At 37.3% G+C, this 21,861-nt stretch overlaps 1 long non-coding RNA gene across 1 annotated transcript in view; it reads left to right on the top strand.

Annotated features, from left to right (window-relative positions):
- LOC307185976 overlaps window positions 1-14,375 on the top strand; it is a 48,394-nt gene extending 34,019 nt beyond the window's left edge. The window contains exon 3 of the long non-coding RNA XR_013828222.1: window positions 14,172-14,375. This is a non-coding gene — a long non-coding RNA (uncharacterized lncRNA). The remainder of the gene's footprint in view (window positions 1-14,171) is intronic.
- The last annotated feature ends 7,486 nt before the right edge of the window (window positions 14,376-21,861 follow it).

The raw sequence follows: 21,861 nt of genomic DNA, 5'->3' as shown, positions 1-21,861 counted from the left end.
TTGTTATATCTTCTTCTTGGATCAATCTCTTGATCATTATGTAGTGTACGTCTTTGTCTCTTCTAATAGTTTTTATTTTAAAGTCTATTTTGTCTGATATGAGAATTGCTACTCCAGCTTTCTTTTGGTTTTCATTTGCATGAAATATCTTTTTCCATCCCCTCACTTTAAGTCTGTATGTGTCTCTAGGTCTGAAGTGGGTCTCTTGTAGACAGCAAATATATGGGTCTTGTTTTTGTATCCATTCATCCAATCTGTGTCTTTTGGTGGGAGCATTTAGTCTAGTTACATTTAAGGTAATTATCGATATGTATGTTCCTATTCCCATTTTCTTAATTGTTTTGGGTTCGTTATTGTAGGTCTTTTCCTTCTCTTGTGTTTCTTGCCTAAAGAAGTTCCTTTAGCAGTTGTTGTAGAGCTGGTTTGGTGGTGTTGAACTCTCTCAGCTTTTGCTTGTCTGTAAAGGTTTTAATTTCTCCATCAAATCCCAATGAGATCCTTGCTGTGTAGAGTAATCTTGGTTGCAGGTTTTTCTCCTTCATCACTTTAACTATGTCCTGCCAGTCCCTTCTGGCTTGCAGAGTTTCTGCTGAAAGATCAGCGTTAACCTTATGGGGATTCCCTTGTGTGTTATTTGTTGTTTTTCCCTTGCTGCTTTTAATATGTTTTCTTTGTATTTAAATTTTGACAGTTTGATTAATAAGTGTCTTGGCGTATTTCTCCTTGGATTTATCCTGTACAGCACTCTCTGTGCTTCCTGGACTTGATTAACTATTTCCTTTTCCATATTAGGGAAGTTTTCAACTATAATCTCTTCAAATATTTTCTCAGTCCCTTTCTTTTTCTCTTCTTCTTCTGGAACCCCTATAATTCGAATGTTGGTGCGTTTAATGTTGTCCCAGAGGTCTCTGAGACTGTCCTCAGTTCTTTTTATTCTTTTTTCTTTATTCTGCTCTGCAGTAGTTATTTCCAATACTTTATCTTCCAGGTCACTTATCCATTCTTCTGCCTCAGTTATTCTGCTATTGATCCCATCTAGAGTATTTTTCATTTCATTTATTGTGTTGTTCATCGTTGTTTGTTTCATCTTTAGTTCTTCTAGGTCCTTGTTACATGTTTCTTGCATTTTGTGTATTCTATTTCCAAGATTTTAGATCATGTTTACTATCATTATTCTGAAATCTTTTTCAGGTAGACTGCCTATTTCCCTTTCATTTGTTAGGTTTGGTGGGTTTTTATCTTGCTCCTTCATCTGCTGTGTGTTTTTCTGTCTTGTCATTTTGCTTATCTTACTGTGTTTGAGGTCTCCTTTTTGCAGGGTGCAGGTTCGTAGTTCCTGTTGTTTTTGGTGTCTGTCCCCAGTGGCTAAGGTTGGTTCAGTGGGTTGTGCAGGCTTCCTGGTGGAGGGGACTAGTGCCTGTGTTCTGGTGGATGAGGCTGCATCTGGTCTTTCTGGTGGGCAGGTCCACGTCTGGTGGTGTGTTTTGGGGTGTCTGTGGACTTGTTATTTTAGGCAGCCTGTCTGCTAATGGGTGGGGTTGTGTTCCTGTCTTGCTAGTTGTTTGGCATAGGATGTCCAGCACTGTAGCTTTCTGGTCGTTGAGTGAAGCTGGGTGCTGGTGTTGAGATGGAGATCTCTGGGAGATTTTCGCTGTTTGATATTATGTGGAGCTGGGAGGTCTCTTGTGGACCAGTGTCCTGAAGTTGGCTCTCCCACCTCAGAGGGACAGCACTGACTCCTGGCTGCTGCACCAAGAGCCTTTCATCCACACGGCTCAGAATAAAGGGAGGAAAAGTAGAAAGAAAGATTTAGTAGAAGTAGAAAGAGAGAAGGAAAGAAAGAAAGGAGGGAGGGAGGGAGGTAGGAAGGAAGTAAGGAGGGAAGGAAGGAAAAAAAGAAAGGAGATAAAGTAAAATAAAGTAAGATAAAATATAATAAAGTTATTAAAATATAAAAAAATAATTAAAAGAAAAAAATTAAAAAAAAAAAACGGGCAGATAGAACCCTAGGACAAATGGTGGAAGCAAAGCTATACAGACAAAATCTCACACAGAAGCATACACGTACACACTCACAAAAAGAGGAAAAGGGAAAAAATAATAAATCTTGCTCTCAAAGCCCACCTCCTTAATTTGGGATGATTGGCTGTCTATTCTTGTATTCCACAGCTGCAGGTACATCAAGTTGATTGTGGAGCTTTAATCCGCTGCGCCTGAGGCTGATGGGAGAGAGTTCCCTTTCTGTTCTTTGTTCTCACAGCTCCCAGGTGCTCAGCATTGGATTCGGCCCCGCCTCTGCGTGTAGGTCGCCGAAGGCGTCTGTTCTTCGCTCAGACAGGACGGGGTTAAAGGAGCCGCTGATTCGAGAGCTCTGGCTCACTCAGGCCGGGGGGGAGGGAGGGGCACGGAGTGCGGGGCGGGCCTGCGGCGTCAGAGGCCGGCGTGACGTTGCACCAGCGTGAGGCGCGCCGTGTGTTCTCCCGGGGAAGTTGCCTCTGGATCACGGGACCCCGGCAGTGGCGGGCTGCACAGGCTCCCCGGAAGGGTGGTGTGGAGAGTGACCTGTCCTCGCACACAGGCTTCTTGGTGGCGGCAGCAGCAGCCTTGGCGTCTCAGGCCCGTCTCTGGGGTCCGCGCTTTTAGCCGTGGCTCGCGCCCGTCTCTGGAGCTCCTTTAAGCAGCGTTCTTAATCCCCTCTCCTCGCGCACCAGGAAACAAAGAGGTAAGAAAAAGTCTGTTGCCTCTTTGGAATCTCCAGACTTTTCCCCGGACTCCCTCCCGGCTAGCCGTGGCGCACTAACCCCCTGCAGGCTGTGTTCACACCGCCAGCCCCAGTCTTCTCCCTGCGCTCCAACCGAAGCCCGAGCCTCAGCTCCCAGCCCCGCCCGCCCCGGCGGGTGAGCAGAAAAGCCTCTCGGGCTGGTGAGTGCCGGTCGGCCCTGACCCTCTGTGCGGGAATCTCTCTGCTTTGCCCTCCGCACCCCTGTTGCTGTGCTCTCCTCCGCAGCTCCGAAGCTTTCCCCCTTCGCCACCCGCAGTCTCCGCCCGCGAAGGGGCTTCCTAGTGTTTGGAAACCTTTCCTCCTTCACAGCTCCCTCCCACTGGTGCAGATCCCGTCCCTATTCTTTTGTCTCTGTTTATTCTTTTTTCTTTTGCTCTATCCAGGTACGTGGGGGGTTTCTTGCCTTTTGGGAGGTCTGAGGTCTTCTGCCAGCGTTCAGTAGGTGTTCTGTAGGAGTTGTTCCACGTGTAGATGTATTTCTGGTGTGTCTGTGGGGAGGAAGGTGATCTCTGCGTCTTACTCTTCCGGCATCTTCCCGGAAGCCTCAAGAGTTTCATTTCTGTAGCAAAATATTTAAATTTGATAAAGTTCAATATATTATAATTTTCATTTTTTGGCTCATACTTTTGGTTTTGTATGTAAAAATTCATCATCTAATCTAAAGTCACGTAGGTTTTTTCCAGTATTTTCTTTTAGATGTTTTACGGTTTCATGTTTTACCGTTATGTCTATGATCCATTTTGAGTGAATTTTGTATAAGATGTGAGGTATATGAGTCAGCTTATTTTTTTGATTTTTTGTTATGGATGTCCAAATGCCCCAGCACCATTTGGTTAAAAGGCTATCTTTTCTTCAATGAAGAAAATTCTGAAACTTTGACAAAAGTCAGTTGATTATAGTTGCATGGGTCAATTTCTGGACTCTATTATGGTCCATTGAAATGTCTAATCCTATAATAAGTCTTGAAGTCATGGAATGAGAATTTTTAAACTTTGTTTTTCTTTTTTAGAATTAATTTGGCCCTTGTAGTAACTTTGATGTCCCATATAAGTTTTAGATTATGAATGTCTATGTCTACAAAATGCTTGCTTGGATTTTGAATGAGATTGCGTTGAAGTTTTACATCAAATCAGGAGAAAATTGTCATCTTAACAATATTAAGTCTTCCAATCCATGAATATTGTATCTCTCCATTATTTAGGTCTTTCTTGATTTCTTGTCAGTGTTTTATACTTTTCAACCTACATATGCTACATGTGTTTTGTTCATTGCTAATGCAAATTAAAAATGGTACAGAACTTTGGAAAAGAGTTTGGCAGTTACTTATAAAGTTAAACATACATTTACCATACATACCAGCAATCCTGTTCCAATTTTTTAATGTTTCTTTTTTTAAAAAAATCACTTAATTAATTAATTATGTGTGCGTTGGGTCTTTGTTGTTTAGCGTGGGCTTTCTCTAGTTGTGGCGAGCGGGGGCTACTCTTTGTTGCAGTGTGCGGGCTTTTCATTGCGGTAGCTTCTCTTGTTGCAGAGCATGGGCTCTAGGCACACAGGCTTCAGTAGTTGTGGCGCACAGGCTCAGTAGCTGTGGCTCACAGGCTCTAGAGCACAGGCTCAGTAGTTGTGGCACACGGGCTTAGTTGCTCCATGGCATGTAGGAGCTTCCTGGACGAGGGCTCGAACCCATTGGCAGGCAGGTTCCTAACCACTGCACCACCAGGGAAGTCCAGTCCTGTTCCTATTTACTCAGTAACTTAAAAACGTGTTCATACCAAAATCTGTATGGGAATGTTTATAGCATCTTTGTTCATAATTGGCAAAATCTGGAAGCAACTGAGGGGTTTGCAACCTATGGATGGATAAACAAATTGTACATCCGTACAATGGAATACTACTTAGTAATAAAAGGAGTAAAGAAGTGATTGACATAACAGGGAGGTATAGCTAAATGAATGATAGCAGATTCCAAAGACTACATATTGTATGTAGTTCCATTTATTTCATCCTCTGAAAAGATAAAACCATAGAGATGGAAAATAGTTCATTAGTTATCAAGGGCTGGCTACATATGGTCAACACAAGTGAATTTTTAGGGTGATGGAACTGTGCTATAAGAAACTTTGGTGGAGGACACAGAATTAAATGCATTTCTCAAAACCAGTACATGGGTATATCACAAAATGAGAACTTTAATGTAGTAAAATTTTAAGAAACTAAATGAGGATATTGCGAGATCCCAGGATGTAATGCAGTCTCTGAGAGTAAATCTAACTGCAAATGTGTGACATAATCTCACTGCAAAAGATGGGGATCCAATTCAGAGTACCACTTGGATTTAGTTCTCTCTCTTTTATTTTATTTTTTTTCACATCTTTATTGGAGTATAATTGCTTTACAGTGTTGTGTTAGTTTCTGCTGTACAACAAAGTCAATGTTAATTCCAGATAAAGTCTGTACTAGTTAATGATTGAAAAAAATGGGGAAAAGGAACTAAAATAAATAACTTTGGAAAACAGTGTTTTGACTGGATACTGTAAGGCCACAGGAAAAAAAAATTGTATGTATTAAACACTATACTCTAGTTGATAAAATATTCTCACAGATTCATGAGTTAGCAATTCTGAAACAATTTTACATGTTCACTAGGTTTGACACAAATTGTAAGTAATGGGGTCCAGGTTTTTCACTGTTAGAGGTAGAGTTACAGAGAAAAAAAGGGGGAAACTAGGATAAACTGTGATGCTGAATTAGAGTTGGAGGTTTAAGTGTGAATACATGCTTATTTTAATATAAATGCTGACAGATAAAATACCTAAATAAATATAGATATGGATGTATCCTTGGAAACTATACATACATTACTCTCTATTGAAAGGGTCTAGCATCAGTGAAACCTCAGTAGCAAAGAGCTATTGACTAGGACTCTGATCTTAATTTCTGACTATCAGTCTCTAATAAAAGAAAACAGGGGTCACTGGAGAAATGGCTCATCCTACGAACCTAAATTTAGGCAGGGAATGTACAATATGAGCCGAAAGCATCTTGCAGGGCCAGTATGTGAGAAAGTTAGAAAAATTTTTTTAAAGATGAGCCATATCAAAACAACACAGAAGTCAATCTGAAAGAGCTTCCAATAACTAAATCTGGAACAATTTGAACAAGAAGATAAATAATAATTGTAACGAATTGTAATCCAAGTAAAACATATATATCTACAAGCCCAAACCGATATAAGTGAAAGATAGAATAAATAAATGGGAGAGGCGGGATAAATATTCTTTTCAGAAGAATTCAAACTAATATATGTAAAAGAAATGAGAGAAACAGAAAATCACAGATGAATGCTAAAATTAGAGGATAAAAAGTAGACTGAGTATTTAAATATCCACAAAGTACCTCCCGCAAAATAATTGCTGTGGTTGTTTGAACATATGTCCACAAATCCTTTGATACTCCTCCTTCCAGGAAGCAGGGCTTAATTCCCCTTCTTTTGAGTGTGGGCTAAACTTAGTTACTCACTTCTAACAAATAAAGAAAGGGAAAAATAGTAAGTTTGCAGGGAACAAACCTGGCTGACACCAGCATCACCAAGTGACCAAGGTTAAATCATCAGTAATGAATGATTTCCATATCATGTACCCCCGATATGGTTCAGTGAGAAGAGCACGTCACCTCTGCTGTATTATTCCCCCAAATCTATACTCTCAATCAAACCATGAAAAACATCAGACAAATACACATGAGGGATAGTCTAAAAATACCTGATAACCTGATAAGTATTCTTCAAAAGTGTCAAGATCATGAAAATAAAGAATGACTGAGAAACTGTCACAAAGTGAAGGAGACTGTGGTGACGTGAAGACTAAATATAGTATGATATCCTGGATTGGATTCTGGAACAGGAAGGTAACATAAGCAGAAAACAAAGTGTATAGTTTAGTTAGTATTTTTGTATCAATGTTAGTTTCTTAGTTTTGATAAATATGCCATGGTTATAAGATGTTTTCATCAGGGAAACCTGGATGAAGGGTACCAAGCAACCGTCTGTACTGTCTTTTAACTCTTGTGCAAATCTAAAATTACTTCAAAATGAAAAGTTTAAAAATTATCTGAGGAATTATCTTTTTCATGTTCAGAATTGCTAGGCTGCCTTTAGAGAATGGCTAGGGACGTGTTTCTCCCAGATTTGTTTTTTGGGCCTTAGATTTTATTGTCTCATCAGTTTTGCACCACCTACTCAGCTGCTTCTGCACCCCATCCCCCAAATTTTGTAACTCTTCTCAGAATTATCACTTCTTTATGTTAGAAATAATTTTTAATTGCAAATAATTACTTCATTCTCACTGTGTTTTTTTTTTTCTTTTTTGGTAGAGTAGATATTGTAAATAATACTTGGAATTCAGAGATAAAAGTCATTCTAAATTATGTGATTCCTGGATTTAGTTCTGATACGTGTATGTGTGTGTAGTTAGGGACTGTGTTTGTCTGAGAGGACATGGTGCATTTTCAGACTTCAGGTAGTCTGATGAGAGAGTGGTGCAGGTGTGTATTTGCGTGGGTGGAAGTTATGGTCGGGAAAATGATCTGGGTCCAGATCTTGAAGAAGCTAGAAATCAAACTCCGCAAATAATTTTTTTTACAGTATAGGAAATAAGAAAACATTCAAGGATTTTAAGTAATGGGATAACAATCAGAAGCATATGTTAGATAAATTCTTCTGGCAGAGTGAAGAATAATTTGCAAAAGTGTAATTCTGGAGGGCTAACATGTATTGCTTGTACTAAATAATTAGATGAAAAGTTGAAATTTTAAGTAATCTAACTATAGGTCCTTTACCATAGCAAAGGTGCATCTAAAGATGATTACTAAAAAGTAATCAGTTTTCCATATATAAATATGAAATTTCATTATGTCAGTAGTGCATAAACAAAACTGAAAGATAAGCACTAATTGGAAGTAGATTTGCCAGACATGTGGTCCAGGCTTATAGTTCTACTTTTGTTAATACATATGAAAATATATGAGAATACCAAAAGAAAAATTAGTGAAGATCATGAACTGAATGTTATGGGTTGAATTGTTTTCCCCCAAAATTCTTGTGTTGAAGTCCTTATGCCCAGTACCTCAGAATGTGACCTTATTTGAAAATAGAGCCTTTGCAGATGATCAAGTTAAGATAAAATCGTTAGGGTTGGCTCCAATCCAATATAGCTAGTGTCCTTATTAAAAGGGAACATTTGGACACAGAGACCCATGTACAGAGGGAAGACAAAGTGAAGACACAAAATGAACACCACGTGCAGATTGGAGCCATGCTGCCACAGAACAAAGAACTACCAGAAGCTAGGGGAGAGCATTGAAATCAATCCTTCCTTAGCATTTTTAATGGGAGTATGACCGTGCTGACACATTGATCTTGGACTTTTAGTCTCCAGAAGTGTGAGACAATAAATTTCTGTTGTTTAAACCACCCAGTTTGTAGTATTTTGCTATGTCAGCCCTAGTAAACTAATACACTGAGTTTACCAAAAAAAGCAATACAAATGACCAGTAAAATGTGACAAGTTCTATCATATTTACCATTAAAGAAATTCAAATCTAGGAAATAAAATTCTAATGATCAAAAATTTTTTTAAAGTATTGATAAGACTGTATTAAAATTAGCACTCTTTTATACTGCTAGCGGGAGTGCAAATAGACTTAATACATATTAAGATACACTTAATGTATTATAGCACAGTGATTGGTATATTGTAAGAACACAAGTGATAGTTATAATAAATGGTGTAATTATATATCCATATTAAAATTATACATGCTACATAATGATTGCAATAACAATAAAGTATCTCTGGATGGGAACTTGGCAAAATGTATCAAAGGTCTTAATAGTATACTCTTTGATCTATGAATTCTACTTCTAGAAATGTATTCCTTTTCTGTATTTAATATTACCTTCTCCCTACTAAGGAAAAAAAAAAAAGGAATGAGATGATACAAAAGAAATAAAAGTGCAAGGGGATAGGGAAGGACTGGGGAATGTTTGGGATGAAAAGCATGGGGGACAAAATTAATTGTGTTGTCAGGAAAGTCCTCTTTTTGAGATGACACTTGAGCAGAAACGTGAATGAGAAGCAGAAGTCAACCACACCAATATGTCTGAAGACAGAGAGATCTGTGGTCTGTGGGACCCATCAGAGCTAGGAGTTGTGATCCTGGGGCACACTCTTCGGCATCATCACGAGTGATGTGGGAAGCCTGGAGTATTGCACAGATGTGTCACTATGCCCCAAGGCACCCAGGCAAGCACTCACCAATGGGAGGGGTAAACTAGAGATTGAACAATTGCCTTTACCCAAAGAAGTTCACAGAGGCATCACAGAGGATGTGATTTTTGAGTGGGAGTTACCCAAGTGAGGATGAAAGAAGCTACTCCAAACAGAGTAAACCATACATGGAAATGTGGACCATTTTGCAACTTTGTAAGGATTGGTAGGTCTTAGGAGCAGAGAGAAAAGAAAACTGGCTGAAATCAGACTGTGCAGAGTAATAAACAGAAATTGGGGTTGCTAAGTATCTGTAAGTAAGTATCTTGTGAAGGATTTTATATGTACAGATAATAAAATATTATAAAGGGGGCAGGAAAATTATATGGACATTACTTTCCAGTCACAATATTTTTAAATATCATTTTATAATTAAATTCAAAACATGGATTCTAAACATAACAGTGTCATGTATTGATCCAAGAAAGTCTCTGATAAAGCTCCTTCTTCCATCCAAAAGGAGTAATATCATATCAGTATAATGGCAATCCAACTTGACCTTTATAATATGAAAGTTCAGTCTCATGAAGTGAACGAATTAGTGTTCATAAACACTAGCTTATAACTTGCAGTACTGAATGATTTCATAATTTGCTAGCATTAGAATACAATATCTAGAGTCAAAGGCATCTGAAGTCATTCATTCATTCAACCATTTTATTGAGCAGCTACTCTGTGGCTCAGTGTGCCAGCTTGACAATCCATGCTCAAGAGCTCATATTCTAAAGGGGAAGGTAATTAAGTAGGAAACAGCAAATGTTGATGTACATCCTGATAAGATGAATGAACTGGTTGTAAGAAAATTAGCAATGGGGCTTATCCTGATATGAGTGAGAAAAATGTGCATTTGGCTGTTCCAGGAGATGAATTATTGTATACTTTATTACTCTTTGAAAATCTGATTTAAGAAAGTATTTCTGTTGTTTACGTCACTGTATTCAAATACTACTTCTCTTCCTACACATGTGTAGGATGGGGAGAGAGAGGGAGGGAAATAATTTTAGTTTTTCAACAAGAATCAAAGTCGTAAGCCAGAAAATAAAGCAGAATTTCTGGTATTGGTGTAAGAACTATGTTGATGGGCAGAGGTAAGAAATCTTTTCTACAATTACTTCATGAAGCTGTCTGTTTTTAAAGATATGAGGCAGACTGGCTGCAAACAAGTTCTACAAGTTCCATGTTATTTAGATCACCTGTGTACACACGGAAGGATCCCAAATTTAGTTAAGAGCATCAAAATCTTCCCTCTTTTTCTTACTGAATTTTTTCATGTTGAATTCATTTTATTCATTCCAAAATTTCTTTCAAGGCAATATGCTGGAGGAATAAGACATTGTTCCTGACTTTGGAGAGCTCACCAGCTAGTGAATTTTCCCTCTTTTTTTGCAGAACTTCTTGGTCCCCCATATATTGTCCTAATTCTATGTTTTTTCCTCTCAAGCATAGAATTGCTTGTTGTATTCTTACATCTTCTTCCTTCTCTTGTTTTATTCACAGAAAAACATCAAACATTTTTCCCTTAGGTACGGTCAGTAAACAGTGTGCTTAGAGGTTCCACAAACAGCACTGATAGAAACATCAGTGTTTAGTACAAAAACCTGGAGTGGGAGGTGGGACTTTGTAAGAAGCATTAAATATGCCTTCTTTTACCATAGGTTAAGTAAATGTGAACAAAGCCCTGGAAAGCTTAAGTGCTTTTCGATGGTGCTTTCTTCAGAAGATGGAGAGAGGAAGAAGAACCAAAGACGTAGCATCTTATGCAAGATGCACTTAAAATCAGATCTCTTTGTTATTACTCAGCAAGTCTTCCCAATCTTGAAGACATTATCTGGAAGATTTATGGTCCACAGAAATTGTAATTAGTCAATCTCCAACGAAATGCCTAAGGAGAGGAGAAATATGTAACAAGAAGAAATAACATAAGAATCAATTCCGAGGTATTTTTATAGATATAGATAGAAATATCTATCAAAACAGTTGAAGAAAAATAACTTTATATCAGGGATATAAGTGAAACATTATTATTACCTATTCAGATTATCTTATGGCAACTTATTTTGTCAGATTATACACAAAACAAAAAATGGTATTCAGAGTCTAAATTGAGAAGAGATAAGATGGAGATTTGCAGATGTATACCCAAGTGAGGAAAAAAAAAATCAAGTGATTTAAGAACTAGTAAGGGACAATGTTTTCCTTTGCAAAATTTCTGGATAGATTTGTATCTTGATAATTTTTTTTACTTTCTTTGAAGCCACATTTCACCATAATGGAATTGTATATATAAAAGGTACCAATGAACTCTTTGCCCTGCCAGACAGCCAGAACAAAGTTTATTAGTCATTTCTGCTCTCCCTTTTGTCCCCCAAAGTGGCTACTCTGATTGGAGTTCCTCTTCTCCTACTTCTGTTCCCAAAGCAATGCTCAGCCCAGCCTTCTGGCACTAAATCTATATTATAAAACATATTTCCTCCTTTTGCATGAAATCTAGATGTCAGCCTGAGACTCACATTAATTTTTATTATCTTTAAGCGTGTGTATGTCTCTTACCAACTGCCCACTGTGTCTTTTGATCCACTTTGTGACTTTTTTTACTCTCACTGTAAATCTTGTGTGTTGGCCAAATCAAAATAGAAGCTTTCACAACATGAAACTGTGAAGCACGTATTTATTCTGTTGGGTTGTCTGTTATCATAGTCCTTGCTTGGTAGTTTATTGTGGCTGCAACACACTGCGTTAATCTAATCATTGTTAAAATGTGTTGGTTTTAAAAAGTTTAGTATAAGGTGACTGAACGATACTTCTATTCCTTGACATACTGAAAACTACAGAAACATAGGCTCTTTTTTTCCCAAAGTAGGCATTCTTAATTATGAATCTAGTTCATTTACATATTTAATTAAAGCATTTGATATTGGTTGGTAGCAACGAAAAATAAATCCCAAGTTCCTTGCTGGTTCACGATTTGCCAGTGGTGAACCAAAAATATCAAGGAATATGTGGGAGAATCCATGACAGTGTCTCTCATAGCTGTAGCTTTATGGGGAAAGCATTTTAAGAATACTAAGCACAGATTTTAGCCTCATTTCAACTTCAAAATCATAAGCTGTACTGACAGCTGAGTCATTAATCTCTTCCAGTCAAAGTAAAGAAAAAAATCAGGAAATATGCTTATTTTATAACAGTGAATGTTCTATTTAAATCTTGAATATAGGACATGTATTTTATCCCACTGCACTAGAACATAAGAAAACATTTTACCCCCATCTCAAAACTCCTGTTTTGTCATTACAAGCTATCACTTTGTTTTGTTGTTGTTGTATTTGTTTGGGCATCTGTTTTCTACAACTCAATGAAGTCTAATCCTGCCTTGTTCTGTGCCATGGGCAACTCCTGGGCAAGCAGTCGCACTCAGAAATGTCAGGCGTGATAAAAAAGGGGAAAACCACCAATGGCAACTGCTCCTATGTTGCTCTCTGAAAGGCAAGCGCTCAGGCAATTGTGCAGTTGGGGCACCTTTGGTGTTGCTGTTGGAGAGCATAGCATACAATGATTTCAATAAAGAAGTACCTCTTGTAAGTATAGAGTACTTTTGAAATGTGTTGTTTGCTTTGAAATCCATCTGTTGGGTAGAAAGGGCAAGATTTTTTTTATCTCCATTTTTTTAGATAAGGAAGCAAACACAAAAATTGTTCAGTGGATAACTAATTTACTTCTGATTTACCAGTCTGTAACAGTACCTCTCATACATCCATTGTAATACTCACCAACTACTTGCTATCAGCTCTTCAGAAGACTGGGAATGCGAGGAGCTAATTTTACGTTAGTTGCACACATCTGTTAGCAGTGGACCCCAATTTCAGAAATGTTAAAAGGGACAAAGGAGACTCAAGAAACTTCTGTGTGGTAGCTAGTGCCAGCACTATAACCAGGTCTCAAGGAGTCCATGTCCAGCTTCCTTTACTTCTTGGAAATGACCAGGAATAAAACCAATATTACAAATGAATAGCAAAATAATTAAAATGGATATTCTTTTTCTAAAAATATAATGAAGAATGGTAAAACTTTTAAAAAATATTTCACGGTAAGGTTTTAACTACCTTGCATTTTTTCTTTACTACATATTGGATGGATAATATAATATAGAATGCCTAAATACAAAAGAATAGTGATAATAAGTTTTCATAAATATAGTAAAATAGAAACAGACTCACAGATATAGAGAACAAACTAGTGGATACCAGTGGGGGGAGAGAAGAAGGGAGGGGCATATTAGGTGTATGGGATTAAGAGATAAAAATTACTATGTACAAAATAGATAAGCAAAAAAGATATACTGTATAGCACAGGGAATTATAGCCATTGTGATAACTTGTAATAACTTTTAATAGAGTATAATCTGTAAAAATACTGAATCACTATGTTGCATGCGTGAAACCAATATGTAAATCAACTATACTTCAGTTACAAAAGAGTTTTCGTAAGCTCATACATAGTTCTTTAAGACCATAAATGAGAAGTAGTGTCTGAATTGGATACATTCAGTTTTCTTTTAAGTTAAGACTTTGTGCTTGATAATAATGAACAGTATTCAATACACAAGATTGTTCTTAGCTAAAGGACTTTTATGTAAAGCACATTTTTTCATGGAGTCTTAAGTTCCTTTAATGCAAGTAATTCAATTTATTAAGCACCTACTGTGAGCTAGGCTTTGCTTCTCAGAGCCTTTCATTTAATCCCCACAATTTCTTGAATTTGAGCTTAAAAGGTGAAGTATTTGTCCAAGGATAAAAAGTAGAGAGTTAGTAATTGGAAAAACCAGGACTTGATTTCAGAAATGTGCCTTCAGAAGCTAAATTCTTTTCTTCATCTTATTCAGTAAAGTTGTTTTTAAATTATATATTTTACAGAATGAAATTTTAAGGAGATGGAGATATTGCAGAATAAAACTCTTAGATTTAACAACTCATTTTAAATGTGATTTCTGAATAATAATGTTTGCTGTGGGTTTGCCATATATGGCCTTTATTATGTTTTTTTTTTTTTTTTTTTTTTTGCAGTACGTGGGCCTGTCACTGTTGTGGCCCCTCCCACTGCGGAGCACAGGCCCCAGACGCGCAGGCTCAGCGGCCATGGCTCACGGGCCCAGCCGCTCCGCGGCATGTGGGATACCCCTGGACCGGGGCACGAACCCATGTCCCCTGCATCGGCAGGCGGACCCTCAACCACTGCACCACCAGGGAAGCTCGTGCCCTTTATTATGTTGAGGTAAGTTCCCTCTATGACTGCTTTCTGGAGAGTTTTATCATAAATGGGTGTTGAATTTTGTCGAACACTTTCTCTGCATCTGTTGAGATTATCATATGGTTTTTATCCTTCAGTTTGTTAATATGGTGTATCACATTGATTGATTTGTGTATATTGAAGAATCCTTGCGTTCCTTGGATAAATCTCACTTGACCATGATGTATGATCCTTTTAATGTGCTGCTGGATTCTGTTTGCTAGTATTTTGTTGAGGATTTTTACGTCTATGCTCATCAGTGATATTGGCCTGTAATTTTCTTTCCTTGTGATATCTTTGTCTGGTTTTGGAATCAGGGTGGTGGTGGCCTTGTATAATGAGTTTGGGAGTGTTCCTCCCTCTGCAACTTTTTGGAAGAGTTTGACAAGGATAGGTGTTAGCTCTTCCGTAAATGTTTGATAGAATTCACCTGTGAAGCTATCTGGTCCTGGGCTTTCGTTTGTTGGAAGATTTTAAATCATAGTTTCAATTTCATTACTTGTGATTGGTCTGCTCATATTTTCTATTTCCTTCTGGTTCATTCTTGGAAGGTTGTACCTTTCTAAGACTTTGTCCATTTGTTCCAGGTTGTCCATGTTATTGGCATATAGTTGCTTGTAGTAGTCCCTTATGATGCTTTGTAGTTCTGCGGTGTCCGTTGTAACTTCTCCTTTTTAATTTCTAATTTTATTGATTTGAGTCCTCTCCCTTTTTTTTCTAGATGAGTCTGGCTAAAGGTGTATCAATTTTGTATATCTTCTCAAAGAACCAGGTTTTAGTTTTATTGATCTTTGCTATTGTTTTTTTCATTTATTTCATCTATTTCTGCTCTGATCTTTATGATTTCTTTCCTTCTACTAACTTTAGTTTTTTGTAGTTGTTCTTCTTCTTCTTTCTTTAGTGGCTTTAGGTGTAAGGTTAGGTTGTTTATTTGAGCAGTACCTTCAATTGAATTAGAAATTTCCAGCTCTTTCCTGATTTCCAGAGAAATGATACCTATTTGGAAGTTAAAATGTATAAGAGCAAGATATGGCTAAAGATATACTAGGATGTAAATTAAAGTAAAATGCTTGATGTTATGATGAGGGGGCATTAATATTTATAGAGTGCTTGCAGTGTTGCAATAAGTTTGTTTTGTGAAAGAGGCTTTATTACCCTTGTTTTACAGCTGAAAATTATAAGGCATTGTAAATATAGGCAATTTACCTGTTGCCTAGTACTCATATAAATAAGATTCCAATACACGATTGGACTCACAATTCTTTATGCTATCCGTTACACCAAACTTCATTACCTAACAGCGTGGAAAATGTATGGTTACGTATTTCCACATACTTATAACAGCTAAGCTGTATGTTATGAATAGAGCTGACTATGTATTCCTAACCTTTAAATTAACAGCAATACCAGTTAGCTAACACTTAATATTGTAATCAGATATTTACCATGACACTGTGGTTTAGTAGAATAGAATAAGAAGAACCAAAACTTATTCAAGTATAAATGGGACTTTTATTTGTTATATTGATGGAGTTATCTGCCAGGAAAAAAGCCTCAACTGCTTAGTAACGGTGTTTGACAACTGACTAACCATTTGGAAGAATATAAAATTAGACTCAAACATCTCAGTATACATATAAATATATTTCCATTGAATTGGAGCTCAAAATGTAAAAACAATTACATAATCAAGTAAATTAAATAAAAAGCATTGGATGGAAACATCTAGGTATTTTCATAATTTGGGAGTGGATACACTCTTATTCCCAGAGTTTATAGAGATAAAGAAATTGAACTACATTGTTGCACAAAAATGTTGATGTCTGTAAGAAGACAAAAATAGGCTAGGAGAAGATATTGACAACATCCTGGGCAGAAAATATGTTCTTTTCTCTCTTAAACAAAATGATTCTAAAACCATCTAAGCAAAACATAAACAAACATCATAGTGGACAAAGGATATACTCAAAAATTTTAGAGAAAAAAGAAATGCAAAAGCCCCATAAACTTGTAAATAGACGTTCACTCTCACTAGCAGGTTCTGTTTCTTCTGCGAGCAACCAGCAACCAAGGTTCCCGCCCTGAGAAGGCCTCCTTGCTTGGTGTTTAATGCTCTGTGGCCATCATCTTGAAATTCTTAATATTTTTACTCTTGATTTGGGGTTTTGTAAGTGAACTCGGAGAGGACATTTAGAGCATGCACCCTGGCTCCCAGGAGATCCAGCCTCTTCCCGCCTTCCTGCCCCCTGTTACTTCCCTCAGATGGGTTCCTCCCCTCCCTACTGGGGGCAGAGATCAGCTTGTGTGGCTGGGGAAGGCCCCTGTTTTTCTGTTGCCCTTCGAAGACCAGGGCCTTTGTGGGGTGCGGAAACAGGCGGGCCAGCACCTGCCCCAGGTGGTCCTGGACGGGGCCAGGCAGGGGTGATCCAGTCTTGGCTGCCTGCCTCCCTGCTGCTTCTGAGGATTACTTGGCAGGCCTCTCTTGCCCACCTGCAGACAGGCACCAGGTGTGTCCAGGTGTGAAGCCTTCAGTCCCTTAGAAGTCACCCATCAGCCGTGGGTTGCAGGGCTGGGTTGTGAGAAGGGGAGACTTGACTTTCTGGGTGCCGGCCGGCTGGGGCCCTGCATTTACATTGTGTCCCGGGCCACACCAGTCATGTACCTGGCCCTGCTCACTAGTAGCTATGGTAAGGAATAAAACAACCGTATTATTCTCATCAGACTGACCAAAAAATGAAGTGGTAGCATTCAGTGACGATGAAGGAGTGAGGAAATGAGTCCTCTTCATTCTGCTGGTGAGACTGTAGAACATCATCTACGGTATTTTTTTTTTTTTTTTCAAATTTTTAAAAGCTCTTATGATGCCTCAGCAATTCTACCTCGGGGAATGTTTCATATGTTGTCAAAATATTATTAAATATTAATATCATTAAATTAACATAAATGTATTATGCCAAAATAAATTTCAAAGATATTTGTTGCATCATCATTTATGGAAGCAAAAAATTGGGCAAAATCTACATTTAAATCCAAAAAGGAATGGTTAAATTTGTTCATTTAAACTATGGAATACTGGGAAACGAATAAAATAAAATGAAGTACACGTGGCTACAACAATCAAGTGAAGAAAGGTACAAAATGTTATGTTTAACATAATTTCATATTGTTAAAAATTTAATTAAAAACCAGTACATATGTATATATGTATTGGAAGAGGAAAATCACATCACTGATTTGTACTAAATTGACACTGATGGTTAAGTCCGTGGGGAAAGGGAGGAAGGAAGAAGCTAATGATTTTAAAATTTCCTATTATTTACTTTGTCATTTAAATGGCATGAACATACTTTATATTTACCTTTGTAAATCGTGTGAATGGAATTACATACATATATGTGTGTCTATCTTAAAGAATGCCTATTTGTGTACACATATATGGATATCTGTATACACATACAAAAGAGACACAAAACCCTAAGAATCTGAAGATCTTCTAACTGCATAGGAATTAAGGGAGATTACACCAAAATCTGTATCTTTTTTGAGAGAGGACTAATTACAACGGTGAGCAAATTATTAATAGCCTGTGCTTTGATAAAATCTGATTTTAAATATTCAACGGGGCATCGCATTTAAGAAAACAAAAAGAGAAAGAGAGGCAAACACTTTCCTTGTATCCATTTTGTAGGACTAAGGTGTTGATTTTTTAACTTTTCGGAAGAAAATCCAGATTTTGCTGACTTTGTTGATTTTATATAAATCTGTTGGTGGTACACTTACGCACTGACCTAAATCCTCAGTCTCACTTGTGCCCCACTTCTTTAGTTTGATTCTAACTTGCTAAGCCCAGGAATAGCATCTCCTTTATCACAGTCTATTCTAGGGCTGTCTTTGACTTCTTGCCTTAAAAGAAATCCCTGTTTTCCTAGGTTTGTATGCAGCCGTTAATGTCTTAGGCATTGTCAACAGATGCCCACCTCCTTTCCCTATCTTTTAATTACTGCTTTGAGGGACTATTTCAGAGTCTTTCCAGAAAACGGCTAATCCAGCCATTCTACAAAGAGAGGAAAAAACAATATTCTTTATCCTAGAACCAGGAGAAATAAAATGTCTCCATAAATTCACCTCTGTGCCTTCAATCTGTAATGTTTCTTAGACTGATTTAGTGATATCCTTTTCTACATTGTTTTGCTAAGGGTAGGGATAAGTTCTCCAGTTATACTATCCATTATTATCAGAGAAGGCACTTCTTACGCTGCAAAATATTATCCAAATAACACTTATTGCTGTTATAATTATTATATGTGACTTGGGGGCCTGTAAGACAAATATGCTGCCTCTCTCCCATCCTCCTCTGAGCTGAGCATCATGTTTGTCACATGACAAATTTTAAACCCATGCTTAAGTTTTGATTACTATGTAAATTTGACATCATGTTGAATAAATCACACACAGAAGGCAGAGCACTGTTTTATAACCCACCACTCCTTTGCTTTGCACCAAATCACATACCACACAATGCCCTGAGCTGTAAAATAATACATGACTATGAAAGCATGGGAGCAAGGATGTCCTCAGATGCTGACGTTGTTTACAAAATTTTTGAGCATGTTTACAGTTGTGAAGATTCAGTGGTGCTTTCCCCTCCCTGTCATGACCCACCGTAAAAGTTAGTAACTTAAAATTCCTTCTACTTTATTGCAGGTGCAATACTTAGGTGTGTTTTCAAAGAAAACTAAGCTTTCTATATGCACAGAAATAATAGTTAGATAAAGATATTACTTCTCTCTGAATAGCTAACCTTATTTGAGGGGGGCAGTCTATGACTTTCCTGTTGAGTGTGTGTGTGCCTGTGTGTATGTGTGTTGAGCCAGTGCCCTCTGACCTGGGATTTTGCAGAAGAAGTATTTTTTGATGTTGCTTTATTCCATTAGATGTGTAAATCACTAGTCTGCATTCTGTTCTATTAAGCTCGGTGACTCACCACACTTATTCACTTGCCCTCAATCCTTCTCCCTCTTTTCTCCATTAGGTATTAACTGGAACCTGCTTTCTTACTCTGAGCAATTAAAGAAGCATAGTTAATCTTCTTAGGAGCTAAATGTAAAATGACAAAGTATGTGGTAACATCCTTTTAGCACTCCATTTATTCCAATGTAATTTCTGAAGTAAGGAAAAATTCCACAGTTCATTTAATTAATGTATAACTACAAGTGAGATGGATTGAGAGCAGAAAAAACTCTCTTCCCACAAAAAAAAGTCGAGTTCTTATCAAACTATTTTAAAGAAGAGTTTTAGAGTATTCTCTTGTCCAAAAAAACATCGTAAGGAATGACAGCTCCCTTCCCCTCAGCTGTTGTTACTCTGAACCGAAAAATACTTTTAAAAATTGACAATCAAAAGCAATTAGTACAGGGCTTCCCTGGTGGCGCAGTGGTTGGGAGTCCGCCTGCTGATGCAGGGGACACGGGTTCGTGCCCCGGTCCGGGAAGATCCCACATGCCGCAGAGCGGCTGGGTCCGTGAGCCATGGCAGCTGAGCCTGCGTGTCCGGAGCCTGTGCTCTGCAGCAGGAGAGGCCACAACAGTGAGAGTCCGGCGTACCGCAAAAAAAAAAAAAAAAAAAAAAAAAGCAATTAGTACAGCATTCATACCTTCTTTCTCCCCTTATTTTTTTCCCCATTCTTCTTTTATCCACTTCCCTTTCCCTTGATAGATTTTTATTTTATCGCCTCCCTTTATTTTACAGTCTCTGAAAAGGCAATTTTTCTTGAGTTTATACATGATGTGACTATCAAGTGAGACTCTTTGGTAAATTTGAAGACAACAGATATGTAACATTTTATTGATATACTAGACCACTGTTTGCTAACCTCATATTTAGAACTCAGTTATTCTCCTAAGGTTCTAAACTTATAAAAGTGTTCATCTATAGACATCTTAGGGTCAAATTAATTTTAGATACAATCATTTTTCCTAGTTGAAAATATTTTCAGATATTTTTGATTTTTAGTCTGTGTAAGTTCAGTGAAAAAGTTAAGGTACTTAAAGCATTAACACATGTGGTAAAGTCTTTAAAGTTCTCAAAATAATTTCCGCAATACAATTATGTAAAGTCTAATGTTAAGGTTATAATTTAAATTTTCTCATACTATCAGATGCACCAACAGAAAAGGTTCATGGTATCAAGTCTTCAAATGATATTTAAGGAACACTTTTAGTCTTTGCAAAAATATACAATTATATGAAATCACTGTGACCAGAACTTTGCCATTTAAGGTTTTCACTTTGAGTTTAAATTTATAAGGTTTTTGCCTGGAGTTTCCAAGAAGTTTGAGATAGTTTAAGAAAATAATATATTACTAAAATAATATTCATGTTGTAATGGGAATAAAATAACAAAATTAAAACTGGAAGAGTTAAAAGAAATCATCCTAGACATCACCTAAAACAAGTCCTAAGAGCTCTCTCTGATCTGTAGAATGCTATCGCACTTTTACCCCGTGTGTGTGTGTATTATATATATATAAATATAATATATATAGTCATATATTATCTGCATGTATTATTGTCCAGCCTAACTTTTCTCTTCTAGTTTTAATAAAATAATTATAAAAAAAGTTTACTTATTTTCTTTCTGCACTTAATTGGACCATTTTGTATATCCCCAGTGGAAATACTGTTATAGACATTGAATTTGACAGATAATTTAATTGAGTTATTCTGTTAGCTAATTAATTGCAAAATCTAGTTGGAAAATAAGCTGTTGACTCTATGTCCAAAAATTCTTTAAACATGTTGGATTTCCTGTCTAAAAATTTAAATTTCATGTATTTCTGATTATTAATCCAATAAACATATCACTCTCATTTACTGAATATCCATTAAGTACAAGGAAAGTGTGAGTTAGTTTTCTTATTTGTAGGAGACAACTCGAGGTCATATAGCTTTAAGAGTTTCTCTGTGTCCTTGATGGTTGGCTCATAAAATTAGATAATTCAATATAAGTGGATATGTTGTGTCACTGGGTTTTAAACTAATAGGAATAGAAAGGAGAAGAGGTAATGGAAAGAAATGATTCAAAAAGAACACCTCTACAGAAGTAAGGTCTGTGTCAAGGAACCTTGGCAGTGAACCAACAAGAAATCTACAAGGGCTCTTTGAGTCATGGCTTTCCTGATTTTGTAGTTCATGTTAATTCATACATTCATTCATTCAGCAGCTACTATTGAATGCCCACTTTGTGATAGGCACCATGACCCCATGCCCTCCACTCCCCTCACATAACATCCTCCCAAGTCCCAGAAGTCCATTGTCTTATGTAATTTTCACAAAGACATATTCATTCTGACAATCTCATTGCATTTATTTCACTCAGGTGCAACACGCCTGGGTTTTGTTTTTAGGTTGTGGGAGATATTTTGGAAATTAGAGCAAAGAAAGAAAGGACTGTGGGTTTGAATTACCT

Source organism: Stenella coeruleoalba (assembly GCF_951394435.1).
Source record: "Stenella coeruleoalba genome assembly, chromosome: 4".
NCBI classification, from domain to species: Eukaryota; Metazoa; Chordata; class Mammalia; order Artiodactyla; family Delphinidae; genus Stenella; species Stenella coeruleoalba.
The sequence above is the reverse complement of the archived record's forward strand: the minus strand, read 5'-3'. Positions and strand labels throughout refer to the sequence as shown.